This window comes from Zingiber officinale, chromosome 6A (genome assembly GCF_018446385.1).
Source record: "Zingiber officinale cultivar Zhangliang chromosome 6A, Zo_v1.1, whole genome shotgun sequence".
NCBI classification, from domain to species: Eukaryota; Viridiplantae; Streptophyta; class Magnoliopsida; order Zingiberales; family Zingiberaceae; genus Zingiber; species Zingiber officinale.
Genome location: NC_055997.1, coordinates 8,678,747 through 8,703,582, shown reverse-complemented (window position 1 = coordinate 8,703,582; position 24,836 = coordinate 8,678,747). Strand labels below are relative to the sequence as shown.

The window sequence follows — 24,836 nt, the reverse complement described above, 5'->3', positions numbered from 1 at the left end:
AAGATGTGACGATAGAGCCCCTTGTGCACCCGGCATCTTCTCTATAAATAAGGATGCTCACTACCATTGCAAAGCATTCAAGCGCACCTTGAACTTTACTTAGGAAAATTGCAAAAGCTATCTCCTTATTTCTATTATTATTTCACCTGTTTTTATTTATCCTCACCCTCAATCCCGCAAAATTAATACTAATTCCTGGTATTAGATGAGAACATGGAATCCTTTTGTTCCTTCCTAGACCAAAATATTTCAGTAATAGCTCATTAGTGCAAAGTGACTACTAGATCCAAATGCAGTATATCATAAATTTAACAAAGAGGCCACACAAACTTACATTGTGAAAGTGGCAAATTGCATCATAAATTAGCTGGCCTACTGAGGACCCTAACCTCCTACTTTAATCTAACAACCTAAAATACATATCTATAAACAAGAATGATTTCTGCATCAAAATTCACACCGACCCTTCTTCTGTGGGTTGGTCTACAGACGAGACTACTGTCATAAACAATGATACTTGGAACTTAGAACACATACTTCCCATCATATGGCTCTTTATTCTAGCACAATACTACACCAACCATCTTTCTCGAGCTCGTACAGTGCTGCCAATGCAGCAGAGTCTTGTGAGCTTTTCTTATCAGCACGCCTTTCCCCTGTGAGTTCAAAAACTTTCACATTGGGTATGTGCAGTGTTATGCTTGACACAAAGATTTGATGGCTTTTGCTCTGAGCACATGTATCCAACTCACTGCAGCATAAAAGATGTAGGGATAAAATTTTTTGAGATAGAATATTAATCATTCTGATAAATTATTTCTAAACAGATGGCCATTATAATTGCCTATAGCATGTGCAAACCAATGTTCGGTCCAATTATGCTTTTCATACATCAACATATAATCATCAATTCATTATTAGTAGAAATTTCGAGCTAACCTTGGCTTCCACTCTTTTGAATCAAAGCTAGGCATCGGCCACTTGCATTTTTTGCAAAGTTCATAGAGGACCATCCGAGGCCCTCCCTTCGTCATTTTAACCGTCAGAACACCCACTGTAAAGAACAAAAATTGTTAAACTCCAACAATCACTAATGGAATGATAATGCTCGGAAGGTAGGGTAACCTCACAACGAATGAAGAAATTAAGTTTGGTAATACCTGATTTAATTGAATCTGGATAACAACTATCTTGGGATTCAATCACTTCTTTATGTTTTGACGGTGTAGAAATCACCTCTGGCATGGTAAAATTAGAGGCCTCCTTTTCCACATATTCGTTCTGGTTTAAAACGTTTTCTTCAGCTTGCTTCCGTTTGGAGGGATATCTGGAGTGTAAAAGTCCTCTTTCCTGTCATTTGTTAAGAAAACTTTTCTTCCTTAAAATCTTTTTTTTTTCTTTGTCAAAAGCAATATGGAAGAAAACAGTAGACAGAGCTTAAGAAGCAAAAGCTATGAAGAAAGGAGCATACTTCCAGGTCCTTCAAGAGCAAAAATGCTGCTTGTCCTTTAGCAAGTTTTTTTGTCTTCTCGCAACCTCTCCTCACCAAGAGGACATCCTTGAGCTGGACCTTGAGAATAGCAACCACCATGTCACCTTCAGTTGTGATTGTTGTGTACAAAAAGTAACCATGATGGCTACAAAGTTCAGTAAGTTCTCGTAAAGGCGGCAACTCAAGGTTATTTGGAGTTACAATAGGAGAGAGTAACGGTTGGAAAATTTCCCATACTCTATTCAGATCAAGCTTTGTATCTATTAATATGGCACCAGCAATACTTTCAACTATATCTCCAAGGACCTACGACAAAAACACAACAAAATACTAAAAATTTATCCATGAAGAATATGTAATCTTTTGTTTAAAAAAGTTAAGCAACCTAAAAGCAAACCTTAGGTGACTTAGATGAACCATTCAACAAAAGCATGTGTGTTTTAGTGGATGAATCCTCGAGTCTGTTGGCATATAATATGCAATTTGCTCTAACAGAAATCCAGAATTGTGCTGGAGATGTTGGTGAAGCTTATGCTTGATGGCTACTTGTGCAAAATTTTCGTTATTCACTGATGCTGACCGTAAATCAGTTAGCTCTCCAGGATCAATATCTCTATAGCATTGAAAGAGATGCCATGTAATGAGTACGTCTAAAACGGAGTCACCCAAAAATTCAAGTCTCTGAAATATTGAAGCAATTCAAAAAAGAATGGGTTGATGAAATGTTCATAAATAGAGTAAAATATTTGCAAGAGAAAAGAATCAATTACCTGATAGCAAAAGCAGGCTTCCAATTCTTGCTGAGATGCATGAGTAACAGCTTCAAGAAGAAGACCTTTATTGGAAAATTCATATCCAATCTTAGATTCCAAAGTATATAGGTCGTCAATTTTTGGGTGGTGTGTCCACACTGATGCACTCCTTAGAGCTTCCTCAACCATTTGAGGATCAATTTCAGTTTCAATTCCTAGCCACTTCAAAACTACAAAAGCAGCTGGTAATCCACCACAAACATAATATGCACCAATTAGACCCTCAGCGCAATCTGATATCGTTTTTGAACAAATCCACCTGTGCCCCTTATCACATGCCTTTCCTATCACCTTAGACTTATCATTATCTGTATACATCATTTTATTTGGCACATCATGATCATCCACTCCACATGTACAAGGAACAGGATGCAAAGAAAGCTGCCCAGGGGCAACCCATCGGCGAGGATCAAATGCAGCATCCCTAATGTATCCCTGTCGAGTGAAAAATTATAAAATCACATAAGAAAGCTGCAATGCATTTGGAAATTTGTACTACTCAATTTCAGCATATATAACAAGCTCAAAGTGATATTATTCGTTTCTGTGCAATTAAGATTGATGGGTGACCAAGTGCCAATGAGTGATCAATTAAAAGGAAGTGTAAAAAAAAACTTCACAGAAGTTATCAACTAGACTAGCATAGCAAATATAATGATGGATGAGTATTATAGCAAACAAGAACAAGAAAGCCATAATGCAAAGAAAATTGTTCAAGGGCTAAAAAGAGAGAGTCATAAGACTAAGAAAGACATCTACCTGTATGCCACGACTAGTGCCTAAGCTATGCAGAGTAGAATTCCTGATTATTTTTATCCTGTGTGAGGAAAGTTGCCCCTCATGTTTCTCTAGAAATTTCAGAAACAGATGACAACTCACTGCATATTTCAAAACAGAGTCCCCTAATAGTTCCAATCGCTCTAATGAGAAATCTTCGCAGCATCGCTGTGTTGTAATTGCTTCCAAAATCTATGCAAGATCATTGCAATGACATTTTTCAGGGATCCCTGAAATTGTCCAGAACTATTGAAATATTGTATGAATTATGAATATCAATTAATACCTTACCAGGATGCTTGATACAGAATCATTAGGAGAGTAAGCAATTTCCTTCCTTAGTTGGCAGGCTAGCATCAAGGATTCTATTCGGTACATCAAAGAAGGTAGCAAATAGAAGGACTTCAGAACCTCCAATGGTACATCAACTCGAACTAGAAGCTCTGGGGGCATGTGGACATGATTTTGTGGTTTACTTATAGTCATCTTTATGCCACTAAATCTTGTTGAATCACAATCATCTATACACATGCAGGTAATAACAAATAATCTGGTTACATGACATTGGAAAACAGATTACTTAATTCAACCAAAATTGATTATAACCTAATTAGACAACACAATTGAAAAGGCTTGTAGATACCATAAGCTGAACCAATCTTCTTAGCTTGAGGAACAGGAGAGAAATATTAACTAAATAACAAAAAAAAAGCTCCTAAGTCAAAAAAATATGCAGCCATTAATTATATGAATAGGATGATTTGTAATAAAAAAAAATAATAATAATACAAAACCCACATGCCTCAACTCTCATCTATTCATAATATTTAGGGCCAGCTAAGAATAAAGCATCAGCAGACATACTCATGTGAATCTGAAACCTCTACAACCACAATAATTACATTCTCGTACAGACATTTTTGAAGAGAACAGGTAAAAAGAGAGAGAGATTAGTGTAGGGAAAAGCAACTATTTTGTGATGAACTAATATATCTTCAAAGAAATAAGTAGTGCATCAGTATTGATAACAAAATAGAACAATATGGAATAGTTAGTACAGTGACAATACTGTAAATTAAAGACATGCAAGGTTTCCTAGTTCCTACACTGAAGAAATATAAACAAAGACAAACATCTTCCTCTTGTTGAGCATTATGAAAATTACTAAAGAGAAAGAAGTCACAAGGAGTTGTAAAACTCCATCCTCACAAGCTTAGTCCAACAAATGGCACTACAACAATGAATTAGAATCTAAATGGTCCATAGATATTAGAAACTCAAAAGAGGGTTGCCTCTAGCACTCATACACAATTATAATGAGAAGAACAAACCTTCAGTTGACTTTGAAGCTAAAAGATTGTGGGGATTGTGGCTGTTCTTCAACAATAATAAAGGCTGGCATGAATATTGAAGCACAATTCCGTACCTATTGACCAAAAATTCCTTATAGCCAACAAGGTCATGAAAAATATATGGGACACAATGAATATCAAGCAATAAATCACCTACTTCTTATTAAAGTATTCTGAGTAGGTACGAAATTCTGATGATTTCTCAGATAACCCTTCAAATGCACTATCAGCAGATGAACCAACCACCACCTTCAAAACAGAATAAATTCTTCCGGTATGAATTGCCAAGACTACCACATTTTTTAAGTTCTGAGGATCTGCACATTCATTAGCTAGGTGGATCACGTTTTGCATAGAGAACATTGTCTCAGAGCAACCACACCTATAATTGACAACTGGAATGTTTGCTCCAGATGAGTAAATATCTCTCATGAAGTTTACAATTGAAGCAGTTGCACTTATTGCATTCCAATTAATGCTTATTGCATCATGCTTATCAGCAGAAGGTTCTAGCGGTAAAAGCATATACATATTTGATGTATTCCACAATGATCTACCATCTTTGAGTAAGAATTCTCTTCGGGCACCAGGCGAAGATCTTGTAAATAATTTCCCAAACAAACCATTGAAAAAGAATTCCTGGAAAAGTTTTCCTTGCACTACCTGGTAGAAAAAGAGAATATTAGAAAAAACCATCATATTATATCATATGGAGATTGTGAAGTGGGTGAATTTGTATAAGCGCCCTTAAAGTGTATATTATCTTACATTTCTATCAAAAAAAAAAAAGAGATGAGGATTGTTTGATAAAAAAAAATGAACAGAATTTCTGTCAGACACACCTGCTCCTTGTCCAAGGAAACAAGTCCACATGGAGAAATATAGGCTTTAACCATTTTGTTACGTAAATACAGATCCATTTCCATACAGGCAACATCTTGATCTAAATTAGCATCAATTAATAGGACAAAGGGGGAATAATTCTGTCCGGGCTGGTTGCACAGAAAGATAAACTTATAACCCTGCAGAGTAATTCCAGCATTTTGGAGAGCCCATCTTCCTGACATAGCAGTGACTACAGTTGTTCCATGCAATTCTTTTCTTTTTGTTGTTCCTTTAGAGAAATGACAACACGTTACTTCACAAAATTTGATAAGAAAATTATTGATGATGTTGATTTATAGTTATTGACTATATGTAGTATGAAATTCATGAAGAATAAATGAATCGAGTACAATTTCATAAACAAAACATCTAAATTATGAAATAATATATCAACATACATAACACAAATTACTTATGCCAACAACGTATGGATTTCAACTCTCAATATACCATAAGCCTCACCAGAGAACTTCCCATAAACATCAATATAATTTACACAGAGAAACTATGTTTACCTCCATTTATGGTTGCTCTAGCTACGTTAAATATGCATTCATCGATATAAATTTTATAACATTCATGTTTGTAATTCATCATTCCTATATATGCCAGAACTGGCAGTCTAAGTGAGGCTGGATATTGAAACCAAGACAATCTTCATTCATTTCAATGGCTATGTGATCTGTTTATTGGTGTAAACGAAATGGCAATAAGCAATTTTATTTCCATTACAATAATTAGTTATTTATGCTCTATATTTTTAGAATTATTCTTGACCACAAAATTAGTACTTCTTTGGATAATAGACTTACAGTTGCACAAATGCTAATGAGAACTGGAAAATCATTATGTTGTCTTTTCAATATATGATAAGATTGTAAAAAATAATTTTGGATAAGTATTCTCTAAGATAGACAACACCAACAACCAAAGTTTTTATCCCCACTAGGTGGGAGGACGGCTATATGAATCTCCGTACACCATTAGGCTAAATTCCTAATATATCCTCATTTATATTCAAATAAATGTTAATCATTTTATCGTTGCTAATCTTCTTTGGTCTCCCTCTTCCTCTATTAATGTGTGTATATATCATGGTCTCACACCGCCTAACTGGGACATTTATTGGAGGCCTAAGTGTGTGTCCATACCATCTTAAATGTGTCTCTTGGAGTTTTTCCTCAATAAGCACAACCCAACTTTTTCTCTAATATTTTTGTTTCTTATAATGTCCACCTTCATATGTCCATACATCCACCTTAACATCTTCATCTCTACGCTCTCATATTTTACTCGTGTGCTAGCTTCATAGCTCAATATTCAGCTTCATATAACATAGTAGGTATAATCGTTGTTTTGTAAAACTTCTCTTTAAACTTTGGAGGTATTATTTATATATAATTAAATAACTTAAGTTGGTAGTAAAAGATTCACCAAGCTGAAACTATCACATAAAAATTCAACGATTTCTTGGGCATAAAGAAATCACCATTAAAATTGAACTTTTTAACATTTACACAAAGCAATATAATTATATGAAACTAGCAGGTTCAGTGACAGCATACGTACATAACTAAACAAAGCAATGTGAACTGCATAGCACATACCTGCACCTTCAGCTGATTCTTCAATTATATCAGTGCTCACACCATCCAAGTGCTCTTCAACACAAGGAAGAAGATGATCATCAAGTGCTCCCAATTGATGCAACTTTTTGCAAGCCTCCAGGCATGCAAGCTTTTTTGCTACATGTGACTTTTGATTCACTGGACCAACAACTGTCTGAATTGCAGCAGCCAGAGGCAAAGTTAATGTGCATTCATGGCACCCACTGTAGAAATTGAATGTGAACGTTGGTTTGGGAGTGTAATACCTGGATAAATTATCAAGAATAGGCAGCAATTAAGAGGATTGCCATGAATTCAGAACTATGTAAAATAAGCAATAACAGAATAAATATGGCTGGTTATGAGAAAGTCATACTTGTCTCTTGGAAGACTTTGACAATACAAGTTTATGAGATTGACACTAGAGTCAGCAGTAACGCTTGCTCCAGTTGAATCAACATAATAAGCATATACTTCTTCTTTATTCTGCACTTTGGGAACAAAGGGTTCTTGCTCCCTTCTTATCGAAGTATCAATCATGGAGTGATTGCTCCTGATGATATCAAATAACATATCTCTCTGCTGCATGTTGCCGCTGGAGAACAAATATCAAAAGTTTGTTAAACACTTAAAATTACTGATTTTAGTATATCAGAAAGTAAAATTGAAAAATAAATGTGTGTAGCATGATAATGTTATGGTCTTAAATTCTTAATCGCATTCATGTAGATGGTACTATGCATGTGCGTTCTGTTCGGACTTAGTAGAGATATGGGCCATGTATCTTGTCTATTGGTGGTGGGTAGAAGTAACTAACAAGCACTGAACCATCATGAGTCATGAGAGTGATGGAGTCAGTACAGTTTATTAATGTGTAAGGGTGTGTTTAAGTAAATAAAAAAAATAGACAGGGGTGCTGATTTATGCCCATTTGGTATTCTGCTGTTCCATTTTCCATGAAATCTCTATGGCTGCTCCAGATCAGCAAATCCTTCCCAACAACCACATAACCAACATTGTTGGGGAATCACTCTGAATCCACAACGAAGAAAATCTAAGAAATATTCTGAGTACAAAAGGCAAAGGATCAAAAATCACAGTAATGGAGTTCAAATATAAACTTTCTAGAGACTATAATGAACAGGATTCGCACAATACAATATTCATTGTTCAAAGAAGCAGTACCGTTCAAGCATGATAAAATAATGTGAATCAGCTTGTCGAGCTCGACCACAAGACTGAACATAACTTCGCACTGTTCTTGGTAAATCAAAACGGATTACAGATGAACAATCAGGTACATGGATACCCTCTTCGGCCACATCAGTAGTAAATAACAATTGTATCTACAAAAAAGATTGGACTTGTTTCTTTATAGATCCAAGAATAGTCATAAAGATTTTCAAGAAAGGTCATTATTTGCAGTTTAGATACCTTTCCAGAACGAAACAAGTTTAAAGTCTCCTTTTGCATTTTTGGAGTTAGTGCATCAATTGAGGAACCACCACCAGCCAAATAAGACACAGTAAAATGTGACAAATAACCAATTCTCTTCATAAATTTTTCCATTACTTTAGCAGTGATAATCCTTTCAACAAAAATTAGGCAGGGAACTTGATTGATCCTGCAGAATAAATTAGTAAGCTGAAGTGAAGGTTTTACAAGAAGATTAGAGGAATAAAAACTTCTTCAAGTACCTAAATGACTCAAAGATTTGTAGTAATTCGTATAGCTTTGGAGAGATGTAGCCTTTTTGTACAGCTTCTAATGATTCACTTTCAGTCTTGAAGAGAAGCATTGAATCTGTAATAATTCATATTGAAATAACCAAGAAAACACTTCCATCAAATCACTTAAGATTTAGTTTTGATCATTGAGATTTCTTTATTGATAACCATTATCCAATTGCATCACCAAGGCTGCAGAATATTGTTTTGGAAAAATGCAAAGCCTATCATAAAAAATTGATAAGCTGAAGAAGTATTCAATTTCCATCAATGGATTGACAGCTTTAATATTTGATAAACTCTCAACTCTCAAAAGTCAAAAGGACCCTCAATGTTACTTCACTACAGTTGAAATATTATTACATACTTATGAAGCACACCATAAGAAAGCTAGTAAGCAGCTTTAGCAAGAATACAGAGGTATCTTAAACGGTTCTGTATGCAAGGTAAAACCTCGTACAATAAGTGGCGTAGCTAGGATTTTCAACAAGAGGGAGCGAATTCAATAAATTTAAAAAAAATGAATACAACAAAATCTATAATAAAAGTCATATATTATTTCATATGTTTTTAAAATAACACTTTCTGAGATTTCAGGTTTTGAAAATACCAAATAATAGCTTCATTATCAAATGTATCAAACATATCTCGCTCAATATATGGTACCAAACAATCATTTACTGTATCATCTCCCAACCAATTACAAAGTGAGGTTTTGATTATTTTCATTGCTAAAAACACTAACTATAGTTGCAATGGGTAATAGCAATACTAACTTCAAAAGTAAATACACCAAAGAATACAAACGATATTTCTTCAATTAAACCATCATTTTAGGAAGCTTACTTCGTGTGTCAAAAATAAAGTTATCAAGTTGGTGCTCATTTGTAAAGGCATATTAGTCCCGCTTCAATAAAATACAAACTGCAAGGAGATTCTTGGATCACAAAGAACGTCAGTCTGACTTGTAAAGGTCAGACGACAACACCATACTGATAAGGAGCCACTTGGGAGTAAGAAGATGACATATGAGCTCAATACCCCAACTATTCACTTAAAGTATAGAAATTTTGGAACTTTTCAAGATACTATAATGGATTAGCATAGTAACATATTGTCTAGTGTTACCCTTTAGTTTAGCAAAAGCATATAACAATTTCCATATTTTTAATACAGAAGTTTGTGCTTAGTTCTACGTGTGTTTCAGATGATACCCTAGTGTTACACCTTAAGAAAGAAATTTGTGTACCAAATTTTTATTAGTAGAGGAGAATGTAATATACAACATTTTAAACACACATGCGCGCGCACGGGCACATATATATATATATAGGAGAAGAGAGATCAAATTAATAAATTTAAGACATAATTTAATTTATCACGAAAGAAAATATTAAAATAATTAGCAATATGTAAAGACATAAATATATAAGAATACATAGAATTTTATTGGAATTTTTCAGAATTTAAAATAAAATTTTAAATACTTTAATGGGATAAATCGGTTAGGATTTAGGAAAGCATGTTTAGGATATCCTATTTAAATGAGTTGATTAAATCATAACCCTAAGTTTAGATGATTAAGACCTATGTTTTTAATTAAAAGTCGTAGCCTCACCCGTGCATCTCCACCACCATCCCGTCGTGCTTGTCCCATACTCACGCGCTCATTATCACCACTGCACCAAGTGCACGACCGTCGTCGCCACCAATTCCGGCCTCCGAGCAGCAGCCGCCGCGGACAGCCCTATCCCCGACAATCATAGCCACTACTCTCGGAATTTTTAGAATCTCAGGAGGGGCATCGCACCCCCACCCCCAGATGGAGATGTCAATCCATACAATAGATCCAATGTGGTACAACTGTTCCCCGAGACCTGCATTAGTAGTAGTTTCATGCACCGGCTACCTTTTTTTTATTCAGTTGTGTATACAATTTTTCTAGGAATTTAATTTGGACTGACAATTCACCAATTAAGAATAACTATCTTTAGTTTTCCTTCTTTTGAAGTAATAGGTTTAACAGATATCAATAGGTAAAAAAGGCTTGGAACAATATTGGCTGCTGACATGCGTACACCACAAGCATGAGCTAAACAGTAATAGTATATCCATGGTAGCAGCCCCAGTATGGCGATAGCATGATAGCAGACTCTAGGGGTCTACTTCACTGCAAAAGGTTCCAAATTGGATGGCATGTCATATATTTAGATATTTAATATTTTGAAAAGTGAATACCAGCCAAAATGAATTAATATACTGAAAAAAGCAACACTAAAGTAGATTCTTGGAGTCACTGAAGAAATTGAGGTTACATGGGAAGATAAATCAGACAATCTGAAAGGATAAGAAAATGTCTAAAATGCACAAGCACATACAAGGATTAGTCAAAAAAATTCAGCAATAGAGTACTAGCTAAGTGAAATTGTGACATTAAAACCAATAGGAAAATTGGTCATTATAAACTTTTCATCTCTTTTCTACATTAAACTAATGCACTGTTAAAAGTTAAGGAAACACCAAACAGCAGAATCTTTATTAACAACCAAATAAACTAATGTTCAATTGAAAGTAAAGATCACAGTGGTTTCAGAATATGTTGATATAAGAAAGTACAAGTCTGATATTACCTTCTGAAAATATTACTTGAAGGTTCTGTATAACTTCCTCGAGAAAAGATTTGCAATGAGCTACATTCTCTGTGACAGAGTTGCATCTCTCAGTAGAATTTGGAGAATCTAGAGCATCTCTACAGAGCTTAGTCGCCTATCGCAATTAAATCAATTAAAAAAAATAGATCACTAAAAAGACTAAAAGAAGGCATGATCCATGTTAAATCCATAGAAGTAAAAAGATGCATGTGCAATAGTGAAGATGTAAAGGTTACCTCAATAGCACAGATCAGACCAAGCTCATCCAAGCAATGGCAAATTTTGGCACAGTAACTAGAGAGATTCTTTTTTGAAGCTTCAATAATGTCATCAGTGTCCTTGAACTTGCATACTGTTGAGTTCTGCAACTGAGCAACTGAGGCATCATACTGAATAAACATAAAAGGAATATATAACTATCTTGATAAGCAAAGTTTAATATAAAAAAATGTAAAATAGGCACAATACACATAAAAATAAAGGAGATGAATGTGTGCCATACCTTATTCAACAATAGCCCAAGCTCTGCTTTCACATCATCATGGACAAAGAGCTTGGAGTCGAAGTATCTAGTCACTTGTATAGCTGAAGGAACAAACAGTTCCATCTCACTTCTATCTGCCACTGTATAAATCTGTAAAGAATGATATAGTAGTGAGAATACAACTGGCCTAATTGATGCATAAAAACATCTTAAGATATTAAAAGAAAGAAAAGGACTAAATTCTGAACATTTTGACCTTAGAATCAAGAGTGAGTTCCAGCTCCGATAATTGGTCTTCACAATCTGCAGCTGATGCTACACCTGGCATTAACACAAATATCATTAGCAGATTCAAAGCAGTATCCAACCATTAGAAGCGGTTTCTATTTGAAACATTACAATGAAAATATTGCATTAATCTTAAGCAAAGAGATGCACTATCCAAATATAGCTTGTGGAATTAATCTATTACATGCCAGTCTAATATGGAAAGAAAATACCGCAGAAACCATATAAAAATAACTAATCAAAGACAAAATTCCCTCTTGAGTGCAAACAGACCAACCTTTTCTGATAACTGGTGATGCAGTCATCCCAAAAATATGTGGTTTAACTACAGACTTGTGATAAAATTCCTGTATCAAGAGCCAGAAGTAATTACAATATGAAATGCCCAAAAGTCCTGCATCAAGCCGCTTGAAATTTGAAATTTAAATATCTAATCATTTTCCTCTCTTTTTATTATTATTTAGCAATACCTTCATTAGCCTACTGTAAGGATGGTTCCCCCATGCATGATGACACTCGTCAATTATGATTAGGCACACAATATCAAAAGTCAGAAAAGCTTTCCTCAGGGCATCTAATAAGACCTGTGGGGTCATGACCATTACCTGAAAATCACATCACTCTGTTATTTCATGAATTGCTGAAAAGCAAGAACCAAAGCAAGACCTAGCCAAGTGGAAAATATGCCAGTGAAATACAACTAAAGTGTATGAAACACCCAAAGGAATAGCAATTTTATTGACATGAATGCATTTACAATAATGAGTGTTGAACATCCTAATAGAAAGTGGTGCAAAATAAAGTAATACATTAGGCTCATATGTCTTGAGTTTGTTGGTTATAAAAACCATTTAAAACACAAAGGTATATTGATCCAAACAAACTTTAACCATTTTCTTCTCATGAAAAGCAAGTGTAGGATAAAAGACACATAAAAAAAATACAAAATAAGAGAAAATACTAATAGAAAAGCAAAATCTTCTCTGCAGGCCAATTAATAATCATACTCAAAATATTTTAGAGGGGGCACAAATTAACCAAACTAAATGATAGATAATTTTGCAATCTCCTGCATTTTTCATGTCACTTAAATCTCAAATAGTTGTGCAGAAACTAGAAACCTGTGCTAATGATAAACCAACTTTCTAGGGACCATATATGACATGGTAACACAAAAAAGTTCTAATGAATTTTGAAGCTTGATAAAAAAAAGTCCAAGTAGTGATGATAACAAATGATCAAAATCAACGAAAGTTTTAAATAGATAATGCCGCCTACATCCTAAGCTTGAATTTTTGGAACTTATTGCAAAAAGACAAGTCAAAGGACAAGTATAAAAGGCATGAAATTCGGGGAGGAAAGGAAAGAAGTATAAAAAAGCAACCAAGTTCCTCATAATTGCATGATGAGAGAAATAAGGTTTACTTGGTAAGTGGAAACTTCCTTCTGCCAGCAATCAATGTTCCACTCATCAACTCCTCTAGCTCCACAGTAGTATTGTACGTCAAGATCAGTGTGAGTCTCTATTTCTTCGTATTGCTGTAAATGAGTACACAAAAAACAAGCTCCTTGTATAAAAAAAAGTAAAATTAACCAAAAATCCACAAAGATCAGACTGTTTCCGCAATGTAAAATTGTTCAGTACGCAAAACAATGAAGCAGTACCTGCATGACAAGGTGTACAGTTGGGGCAAGAAAGACAATGGGCCGCCGGTCTCCTCCGTTCTTTATTTTTTTGCCAAAGTGTTGTATTAACATGACAGCGATCATGGTCTTCCCCGATCCCGTGTCCAGCACTGCGATCGTGTTCCGCTGCAGCGCCACTTCGTACACCGCAAGTTGGTAACTGATACAGAATCAACCAAATTCGAGAAATCAAACCCCGCACTTCTTCGGAGAATGAATACAAAACATACGCCACGCCCAAATGAAAACAAAAAAATAAATAAATAAATAAAGGAATATTTTTCCTTGCTTCTTCTTGGAAGAAATTTAGAACAAGAAACTAAGAAAGAAGATTTTTTTTTAAAAAAAAAACAGAAAATGAGAAGATCTAAGATGAAGCTACCTTCTGGGCTCAAATTCTTGGCACTCCAACCGCTGCTTCTTAGGCGGCGCCGACAGCCCTTCCTCCTCCGAAGGATCTCCGGGTCTCTTTGAGCATTTCATCGATTCCGCCCGTCGGAGGAGTAGCAGCGAAGAGAATCGACAGAGATCGCCAAAGCCCACCCCCTCTCTCGCTCTCTCCCTCACTCGCTTTTTGGTAGAAAAGCATAAACCTAAAACCCTCAAGGACAGAGAGCCGTTTATTTCGTGCTTCAATCGGCTTTGGCCTGCCAATGAAACTACTTTATTCGTTTCGTAATCGTATCCTGCTGCAGCAGTAGTAAAGCTGTAACCTCCAGCCAACTGATAATAAAGTAGCGGATTTGTAGATGGTTCTATGTTTAATTCGATAATCATCTGTTAAATATATTATCCCGGGACCATACTGTAATGTTATGCCCTCAAACGGATAGATCTAAGGTTGGCACACTTCAGAAAAAATTTTCTCCAGTAAAACGAGTCTAAGAATATTGATCGTTTAGATAAATTTCTATAGTTAAGATATGGGATGTTGTCATATGAGGTCTTAGGATCGAAATTTGATGTGATCGAGCATAACCTCCCCCATGTCTTGGTCATTTGTACTAATGACTAGTAGTCACCCGTGATTTACCTCCTCCGTGTTGGCATAGAGACGGGTTGACGGGGGCGCTGGGTCAGTTCGAAGAGCTAGATATTTAAATTATAAAAAAAAACATATAGCCTATAGTAATATGCCTATAAATCATAATAAAATTCATCCATAAACTAATCATGGTCGGCCCTAAGTCCGGATAAAGGAGGAAGATTACGTTAGGTTGTCAATCAATGTTAAAACTATGACAAATGTTTAATGAATGAATTCATTAAACTATTGTCTTAATGCTAGGTTATTCCCCGAAAGAAATGTGTTGCAGGGCTCGACTATAACATCTCGGCAAGGATCGCTACATCTTCAGAACTTGAGTGTAATGCTAAATATGCAAGAGTTCGTGTTGCAGGGTTTGACTGTAACGTATCAGCAAGGACTGCTACATCTTTATGAGAATTTGAGTGTAGTGTTAAATAGGCAAGATTTCTCACACTGTAGGTTGGATAAAAATAAATATAATAGGAAAACTAATAGTCTAAGATTTAGAACATGGAATATATGAATTGTTAGGACATTTGGCGACCGACTAGAGGGGGTGAATAGCCCCTGCACAAATCAAGCAAATGAAAACCTTTCTCAAACAAATAACTCAATTAAAATAGCACTTGCATATAAGAAACACTAAAAAGACTAAGAGACAGAGGCACCTAAGTTTACTTGGCTACAAACAAGGAGATTGTTAATCCAAGGCAAATGAAGTCGCACTAATTTCTCATTCAGACGGAGAAACATCTTTACAGCAATGAACACACAGAAAGACGAATCTAAACAGAAAAGGAAGTGCGTACAATTGTTGCTTAGAAATTTCTTGTTGTTATTAGCTTCTGGGAGCAGGGCTGCTTATATAGCCCTGCTCGGGGTGCCTGGAAGCATTCCAGGCGCCTGGAGGGGGATAAAACTGTATCCCCTCCGCAACGGATCGTGTTTGACCTCGATTCGGATAAAGTCCTGGTCCAGGTGCCCGAAAGGATTCCGGGCGCCCGGAGTCTGCCAGTCCAAGCGCCCGGACCAAGAAAGTTAACCAAGTTGATTTTTTCCAGTTTGGGCCTTCCGCTCCAATTTCGCTCGCCTCGGTCTGGGTCTTCCGCTCGCTTGAGTGATTTAGGCCATTCGGAATAGGGTTCACCTGAACCCAACTTCCGGGCTTCTCGAGCAAACTTTCGCTCCGGCTTCTCATCCCTCTGAATCGTCGCGTGCTTCCTTCTTGTCCACCAGCGTACTCTTCCATAGCTTTTCGTTCCTCAGACAGCTACGTCTCGTACTCGACATTCTATGCTCCTAAGCTCTTGTATACTTAGACACTAGTTAAACACAATATGACCTAACCTAATTTATTTGATCACATCAAAACTACCTTGGGGTACCAACAGGAACATTCATTGATAAATAAATGGAGGTAGTAGATACGATAATTATGATAAAAATTAGTATTTTGTATGTATAAGAGATAAAAAAAGGTACGTGAGAAGGCAAAGATGATAAAGAACTCAGGTTTTAAATTATAACACAGAAAAAAAATAAAGCAAGAAATGTAGTGAGTATTGTTATAAATAGTTCATTAAAGGATGAAGTTGTAGAAATAGTTTGCCCTTAATATAATAGTGGCAAAAAAACTCTGAACATAATTAGCATATATGCACTGCAAAGTAGGATTAGATAAAGCTACTAAATTAAGGTTTTCGAACGACTTAGATGAAGTATTACAAAACATTCCACCAAATGAAATGATTTTAATTAGATATAATCTAAATAGGCATGTCAAAGTCAAAAATGAGTAATATGAGAGGATATATGGGGGTTATGGTTTGGAACGAGAAATGAAGAAAAGAAAACTATATTAGATTTTGCGATAGCATATGACCTTATATTAGCTAATACGTTTTTTAAGAAAAGAGAACAATACTTAGTCGTGTTCAAAAGTGAGAATAATAAATTGTAAATCGACTTTCTAATAGTTAGAAAAATAATAGAAATATTTGCAAAGATTACAAGGTCATCCCTAGAGAAAGCTTAACAACCCAACATAAGTTAAGTGTTAGATATACGTCTGAAGCATAGTATCAATAAAAAGAAAAAATATACGACTCATAGAAATAAGTGGTGGAAGTTAAAGGATGAGAAGCAAAAATATATTTAAGGAGAAAGTAGGAGTATAAACATTAGGTGAAATATATGGTGACTCTAATACAACATGGGATAAAACAATATCAAAGTTGAAAATAGTAACCAAGAGTATATTCGGTGAGTCAAAGGAAGGACAACACCACTAAGTAAAGAATCTCGGTGGTAAAATAATAAAGTACAAAAGAAAGTGGAGAAAAACTAACAGCTTTTAAGGAATTATATATATCTGTAAGAATGAGAAAACTTTTAAAAATGCACAATTTCCAATAAAGATGCTAAGAAAATAGTGATTGAAGCAAAGAATAAAACTTTTGAACGATTATATAAAAAATCGAATACAAAAAAAGCGGAAAAATACACTTATAGAATAACTAAAGTGAGAGAGAGAGAAATATAAGAGATCTTATCCAAACAAAATATATTAAAGATGAATATAATAGGGTACTAATAAACAGTGGAGAAATAAAAGAATGGTGGAAGAGGTATTTTTGTCAACTTTTTAATGAAGATTTAGATAACCAACTTAACCTAGGTAATTTAAGTAGATCAAATGAGTATAGAAATTTAAATTTTTATCACATAATTTAAACTTAAGAAGTAGAACAATCTTTAAATAGGATGCATAATGGAAAAGTCGTTGGACCAGATGATATTCTAATAGAGATATGGAAGTGTTTAGGGAAACAAGGTATTGAATGACTTACAAAATTATTTAACATAATATTAAAAATTTTTAAAATAGCTGATCAATGGAAGGTAAGTACTCTAGTTCCCTTATATAAAAACAAAGAAGATGTACAAAATTGTGTAAACTATAGGGGTATTAAACTAATGAGTCATACCATGAAACTTTAAGAAAAAGTAATAGAAAATTAAGGAAGGAGACCACGGTAACCGAATATCAATTTGGATTCATGCATAGAAGGTTAACTACGATAGAAGTTATACATCTTCTTAGATAACTAATTGAAAAATATCAGGGGCAAAAACAAGATCTACGCATGATATATTCATTGACTTAGAAAAAACTTATGATAAAGACCCAAGAGAAATTATAAGAAGAATTCTAGAAAAAAAAAGGGTTAGCGTAACATATATTAAACTAATTAAGGATATGTATGAAGATGTAATAACTAGAGTAAAGACTTCCAGTAGAGTAACTGAAGCATTTCCAATAAAGATAGAATTATATCATGGATCAGCTCTAAATCTCTATCTTTTTACACTAATTATAGATGAACTCACTGCACACATTTAAAACATAGTATCATGGTGCATGTTATTTGCAGATGATATTATTTTAGTAGCTGAAACACGTGAAGGAGTAAATGCTAAACTAGAATCTTAGCGGGAAACAATAGAAGAGAAATATTTTAGGGTTAATAGAATAAAAATAGAATATATGAAATTTAAGTTTAGTAATATTAAGTGTAATGAACAATTGTTAAGATAGGAGATGACGAGTTACCGGAACCAAGAGGTTTAAATATTTAGGAACATTTTTATAAAATGATGGAGGGATTGAGAGATGAGTTATATATAGAATACAAACAAGATGGTTGAAATGAAGTAGAACGTTAGGTGTTTTATGTGACCGTAAAGTACCTCTAAAATTTAAATGAACGTTCTACAAAATCACAGTTAGACTTGATATATTGTATGAAGCTGAATGTTGAACTATGACTCGACCACATGAACAAAAGATACGAGTTGCAAAAATGAGAATATTAAGGTGGATGTGTAGACATATGATGATGGGAAGAATAAGAAATGACAACATTAGAGAGAAAGTCGGAGTTGCATCTATTAAGGCAAAATTTTGACAGACATGTTTAAGATGGTATGAGCATGTGCTTATACGACCAATAAATATTTCAGTTAGGTGATGTGGAATTATGACTAACACGCACATCAAACAAGGAAGAAGAAGATTAAAAGATTTAGTTAGTAATAATAAAATAAGATAAAATTGATTTAAATATAGATGATAATATAGTAGAAGACGTAAAAGGATTCATATAATCTATCTTAACTAGTGGGATACGATTTGATTATTATTGTTGGTGTAATAAATCACACTAGCTAATTGAAAGTTCAAATGATTAAGATTAATTAATGTGAACTTAATAAGTTAATTAAAAGCTAAAAAGTCAAAATTGATATTTAGCAAATTACTTGTAACGAAATTTACACAGACTCGACTTAAGGCATAGGCCTTTAAGACCTATGCTTAGGACCCCAATAAATTGGGGCCCATTAGTATTAAAAAAAAAATATACTTAATAATTAAAATTTTATTCTGCACAAATGAAAAAATCGTTCAATTTCAAATGTGCCTCTTTGATTTTCACGCGTCAAACTCAGTTATCAATTCCAATGGAATCATTTATCAATTCCAATGAAACTTTAATTAATGATATATTAATTATAATTATTATATCCATATACTTATCTATCTAAAGCTATCAGCCTTCCACATCCGAATTTCATTTTCTTTTCTTCCCATTCTTCTTCTCATATTTTCACTGATTCTCTCAAATTTCATTCTTTGTATTTTTTTTCTCCCTCGTCGCCTCGTCGATGATTCTCTCAATTTTAGAAGACGTTTTTTTGCCTTCCTCAATCATCCAGTAATATTTTTTCTGATCTTTTCTTCTTTATCGAAATATTTTTTATTGTCTTGTATAAATAATAAATTATAGATGGAATGAATCTAAATATCATTGGAAAATAGATCATTATCAAAAGCAATTTAATGAAATTTTTTTCTCCATATTTTATCTTTCGATGCAAGGAAATTACTAACATTACAATTTACAAACCATTTATGCAATTAAAAAAATCATAAAATATGATTCATAGATTTTTAATACTTTTTAACTGCAATAATTTGATTTATTATATACTTGTTAAATGCAGTTTAGTATATACTATTTAAATTGATCAATGCAAATTAAATTTAATATTTTTTATTTTATTATTATATTTGTGCAAGTAATAGTCGAAGTTGGAAATATCATCAAATTAAAATTATATTGCGTAAATCAGGTTTTATTGTTAATTTAATTCTAAGTAATTTTATTTTGATAAAATAGTAGGGACTTATATTTTCTTTGTTATTATTATTTTAATATAAATATGTCTGTACAAAAATATAATTATGGATATATGAAACGTATGAAAAAAGAAAAATAGAATAATTTATCCAATCTAAAAAAGGTGCACTTGATAGATTTATTATTAATAATCAAAATCAAAATTCAAAAAATAATACAATTGAAAATTTAAATGAAAAATTAATTGACTTTAGGACAAAAAGAAATCTATCAAAAGCTTTCTAATGATAATTCATCAAATATTAATATTAATAAAAAATAATAATTATAATTCAGAAAAAAAAAACTTAATAGATCATGAAGATAATTTTTTAAATAATATTAATGAAACTATTATTCAAAATATATATGATCTAGCACAATGGAAAATATAAATACCAATTTAATAAATTTATTAGTTGAAAAAGGTTCAATTAGAGAAATCAATATTTCTTTTCCAAATTCTAAACATTTTTCTATAATTCATTACCTTGGAAAATTGCCAAATGGAGAAAAACACGATAGAAAATGGTTAATATATTCAAAAAAAATTAGATAAAGTATTTTATTTTTGTTGTAAATTATTTAGTCAAAAATCAATTACAATTCAATTAACAAATGAAGGGTGTCGAGATTGGAAAAATCTTAGTGCCAAACTTAAAAGTCACGAAACAAGTAGTGAACATATTATAAATATGAATATTTGGTTTGATATTGAAATGAGATTGGTTACAAATAAAACCATTGATCAAAATTTACAAGAAAAAATAAATAAGGAAAAAGAATATTGGAATAATGTATTAATAAGAATTATTACTATAGTTAAAAATCTTGCAAAAAATAATTTGGCATTTAATGGTACAAATGAGAAAATTTATCAAGATAACAATGGAAATTTCTTAGGTTTAATTAAAATGATTGTAGGATTTGATCCTATAATGCAAGAACACCTTAAACATATTAAAAATAGTAAAATTCATAATCATTATTGATCCTGTCCGAGAGTCGAGGCGATAGGTGCTTGGACGTGGTACTCCTTTTGACTGTTGGTGGACTCCGAGTCAGAGAGACCTGCAATCAAAGAGGGGTTAGTGCCGAATCAGGGAGGGGTTCCCCGACGATGACCCTCCAACGCTCAAGTCAGTCTCTGGTGATGTATAAGCGAGGAAGTAGAGAACCTGAGTAACAGTAGCTACAATAAAGTATATCTACCTCCGTTGAAGGTTGGGGCCCTTTATATAGGGCTCCGGGAGAGCATGTGCATGTTCCTCGAGACGTGCACGCTTCTCAAAGTTTCCCTTGAAAAGATGTGTCAAGAAAGCATTTCTAACACCATACCTCAATGACCCAAGCATATTTCTGACATGACAGTGGAAACTTCTGTCGTATGATCCTATGTCTGTCCATGCCGCCAACCATGCCGTCTATCAGTGACACAAATTGTTGGGATGCATACTATAAGTCTAACTTTTGTATAAACATCTGTTTTGAAATATTTTGAAATGAGAATCACTTTGGTCAAATGTTTTCATTTTATATTTATATATATGTCAATGTAGTTATTCATTTAATTTATATTATAGATAACATGGTGTGTGGTGCCACACAAAAGATCATGTTATCAGTTCCTTATAAATTATAAATAGTAGCTCACAACCAAAATGGATTGGGACAAACCATTGGAACGGTTGTAGTGTAATTTGGTATTAGTCTGTTTTGACTATAAAATTACACTAGTACACTATGTGTGTATTGAGCAGGACCGTTTGAGGTTGTTCGATTTGTACTAACTACATAAAAGAACAGAACATCTATTATTATGGATGTGCGTCCTCTTAATCCCTATATAATAACAAGCATGTATACTTAGTATTTATTTCTTTAACTTATCAATGAGTGAGATTTATTTGTTAAATCAATAGACCCGATGAGTTGGGAAATAGTACTATTTATATGGTGTGTTATTGATTATAGAAGAAATCTGTGTCCTAATTATTTAGGTTGATGATGTCCCCTTGAGGAGCTCATAAGGATTATCATGTAAACCCTGCAGTTGGACTTAGTCCGGCATGATAATAAAGTTGAGTGGTACTACTTTTGGAATTAAATGTTAATTAATTGAGTTGTTAGTAACGCAATTAATTAACAAACATACGATATCTTAAACACAGGGAGTTTAACACACTCATGATAAGAAGGAGCACATATTGTAATATGGGATTGATGTGGTAGTTCAATAATAACCCTTTAGTGGTATGAGTTATTATTGATGGACTTGGGTTGGGTGTTCGAGCCGAACACAGGAAGCCCAAGCCCATTAGGAGGCCTAAATCAATTCCTCCTCTAGGTCCCTGTTGTAGCCTCTATATAAAGTCTCGCATCCACCCATCCATAACTTCGTTTGGCTTAACTTGGTTGGGTTTAACTTGGTTATAGAAAGGGAGATTTTTTTTCTTAACAGAATTCTGTTATTTTCCTTTCTTTGTAACCGACGGCAAGCCTATAAAAAGAAGTAGGTGGTGCCTCCTAAAACCTAATTTTTTTTCTCTCTTCTCCTCCTTGTGGTCAGCGCCCCTCCCTTTCCTCCTCACCTAGGGTCGGCGCCCCTCCCCTCCTCTTTGCTTAGGGTCGGCACCCCTCCCCTTCTCCCTTGCTAAGAGCCGGCGGCCCCTCTCCTTGCTAGGGCTGGCGGCCCCCTCCTTGCTAAGGCCAGCATCCCCCTCTTCTACTCCTTGGTGGGCGGCGGCTTGGAGAAGAGGAAGAAGAAGAGAAGGTGCCCCATCCTAAGAGCTCCTTTTGTAACCGGCGGTTTGGAAACCGAGAAGAGAAGGAGGGTGGTGTTGTCTTGGTATATCGTCGCCCACATGACGTCCAAGAAGAGGAGAAGAATGTGGCAGAAGATCAAGAGGTCTTTAACTACAAAGGAAAGGTACAACTAGTTCTTAATTTTGTTGCGTAATTAGTTTTGTTTTCTTTGTATCGATTTTGAATACCAACACAAGAGGCCAGCAATCTTGTACTTTGATCAAGGTGTGTTTGATCCGTCAAGAACTTGCTTGATTGATCAAACACATGTCTGATCGAACATGCGGATTGCTAGGAAAAGTTCTTTACTTGTACAATTTTTGTACAGGGAAATTTAAACAGAACGAAATTCCAGCGCCTTCACGAATTCCTATGAGGATATCGACTGATCCTCCTTTTGTCTGTTAGTGGGCCGAGTGGGGCAGTCGCTCAGCCAGCCCTTAGTCGTTCGAGTGGTCTAGCCCTTTGGCCGAGCGGAATGGTCGCTCAGCCAACATTCCACTGCCCGAGTTTCGTTGTTGCACTGTGATCCCTTTTCGCCAGTTCCAAGGTTCAATGTAAGTCCGAGCGAGCTAGCCGCTCGGCGTATGTCTTGTTTTGAGCGTCGGAAGTCCGGTGTCTGGCTGAGCTGTGGTGATATATGATCGGTACTTCTTTGTCCTGGTCGGGCGAGTGAGTTGTCTGATCGGCCAGCGACACATGGACGTTGACCGCCTAGACCTTGACTTCCACGAAGGCCATGACCCTCTGAGGGGTGGGCCCTTATCACCGGATCAATTATCTTAGTCATAATATACAAAATGAGTTAATAAATATATTAGGAAAAGAAGTAAACAATATTAAAATTAAAAAAAATAAAAGAAGCAAAATACTTTTTAGTTATACTTGATTGTACTCCTGATGTAAGTCATCAAAAACAAATGTCTCTTATATTAAGATGTATAGATATTTCAATAAGTCCAATCAAAATAGAAAAATATTTTATAGAATTTTTAAAAGTAGATGATACATCAGGAAAAGATCTTTTTGATACGCTTATTAATATAATAAAGAAAATTGAACTAAATGTAAATGACATAAGAGGACAAGGATATGATAATGGGGCTAATATGAAAGGTAAACAATAATGCGTACAAAAGAGATTGTTAGATATAAATTCTAGAACTTTTTATACATCATGTGGTTGTCATAGTCTTAATTTAGTACTATGTGATATGGCTAATTCTTGTCCTAGTGCTATAACATTTTTTGGTGTGATGCAACATATTTACTCATTATTTTCTTCTTCTACAAAAAGATGGAAAATTTTACAAGATCATGTTTCTAATTTAACTCTTAAATCATTATCAAAACACATTGGGAAAGTCATCTTGAAAGTATTAAAACAATAAAATATCAAGCTCTACAGATAAGAGAAGCTTTATATAAACTTGCAGAAACTAGTGATGATCCTAAAACAAAAAGTGAAATAAATTCTTTAACAACATATGAGTTTGAAAATTTTAAATTTTTATTAGGTTATGGTTATTTGGTATGATATATTATTTGCAGTTAATACTATTAGTAAATCTTTACAATATAAAGATATGAACATTGCTATCGATTAGATCAGTTAAAAGGTCTTGTTTCTTTTTTTAATAATTATAGAGAAAATGGATTCATATCTGTTGTGATTTCTGCTAAAGAGATTGCAAATGAAATGAATATAGAATCAAAATTTCATGAAAAACGTGTAATTAGAAGAAATAAATGATTTGATGAAAATAAATTAATGAGGTGAAGCTTTCACCTGAAGAATCTTTTAAAATTAATTACTTTAATTATATTATTGATCATGTTATTTCTTCACTTTAAAGTAGATTTGAAGAATTTAAAATATATGAAGATAATTTTAATTTTTTATATGACATAGAAAAGTTAAAATTGCTTGACGATAATTTTTTAAAAATAAAATGTTTGAATCTTGAAAAAAATTTAACACATGACATGTTAGTTGATAT

At 34.1% G+C, this 24,836-nt stretch overlaps 1 pseudogene; it reads right to left on the bottom strand.

The window, feature by feature from the left end:
* Positions 1 to 281: 281 nt before the first annotated feature.
* Positions 282 to 14,502, bottom strand: LOC121995735 (annotated as a pseudogene).
* Positions 14,503 to 24,836: the final 10,334 nt, after the last annotated feature.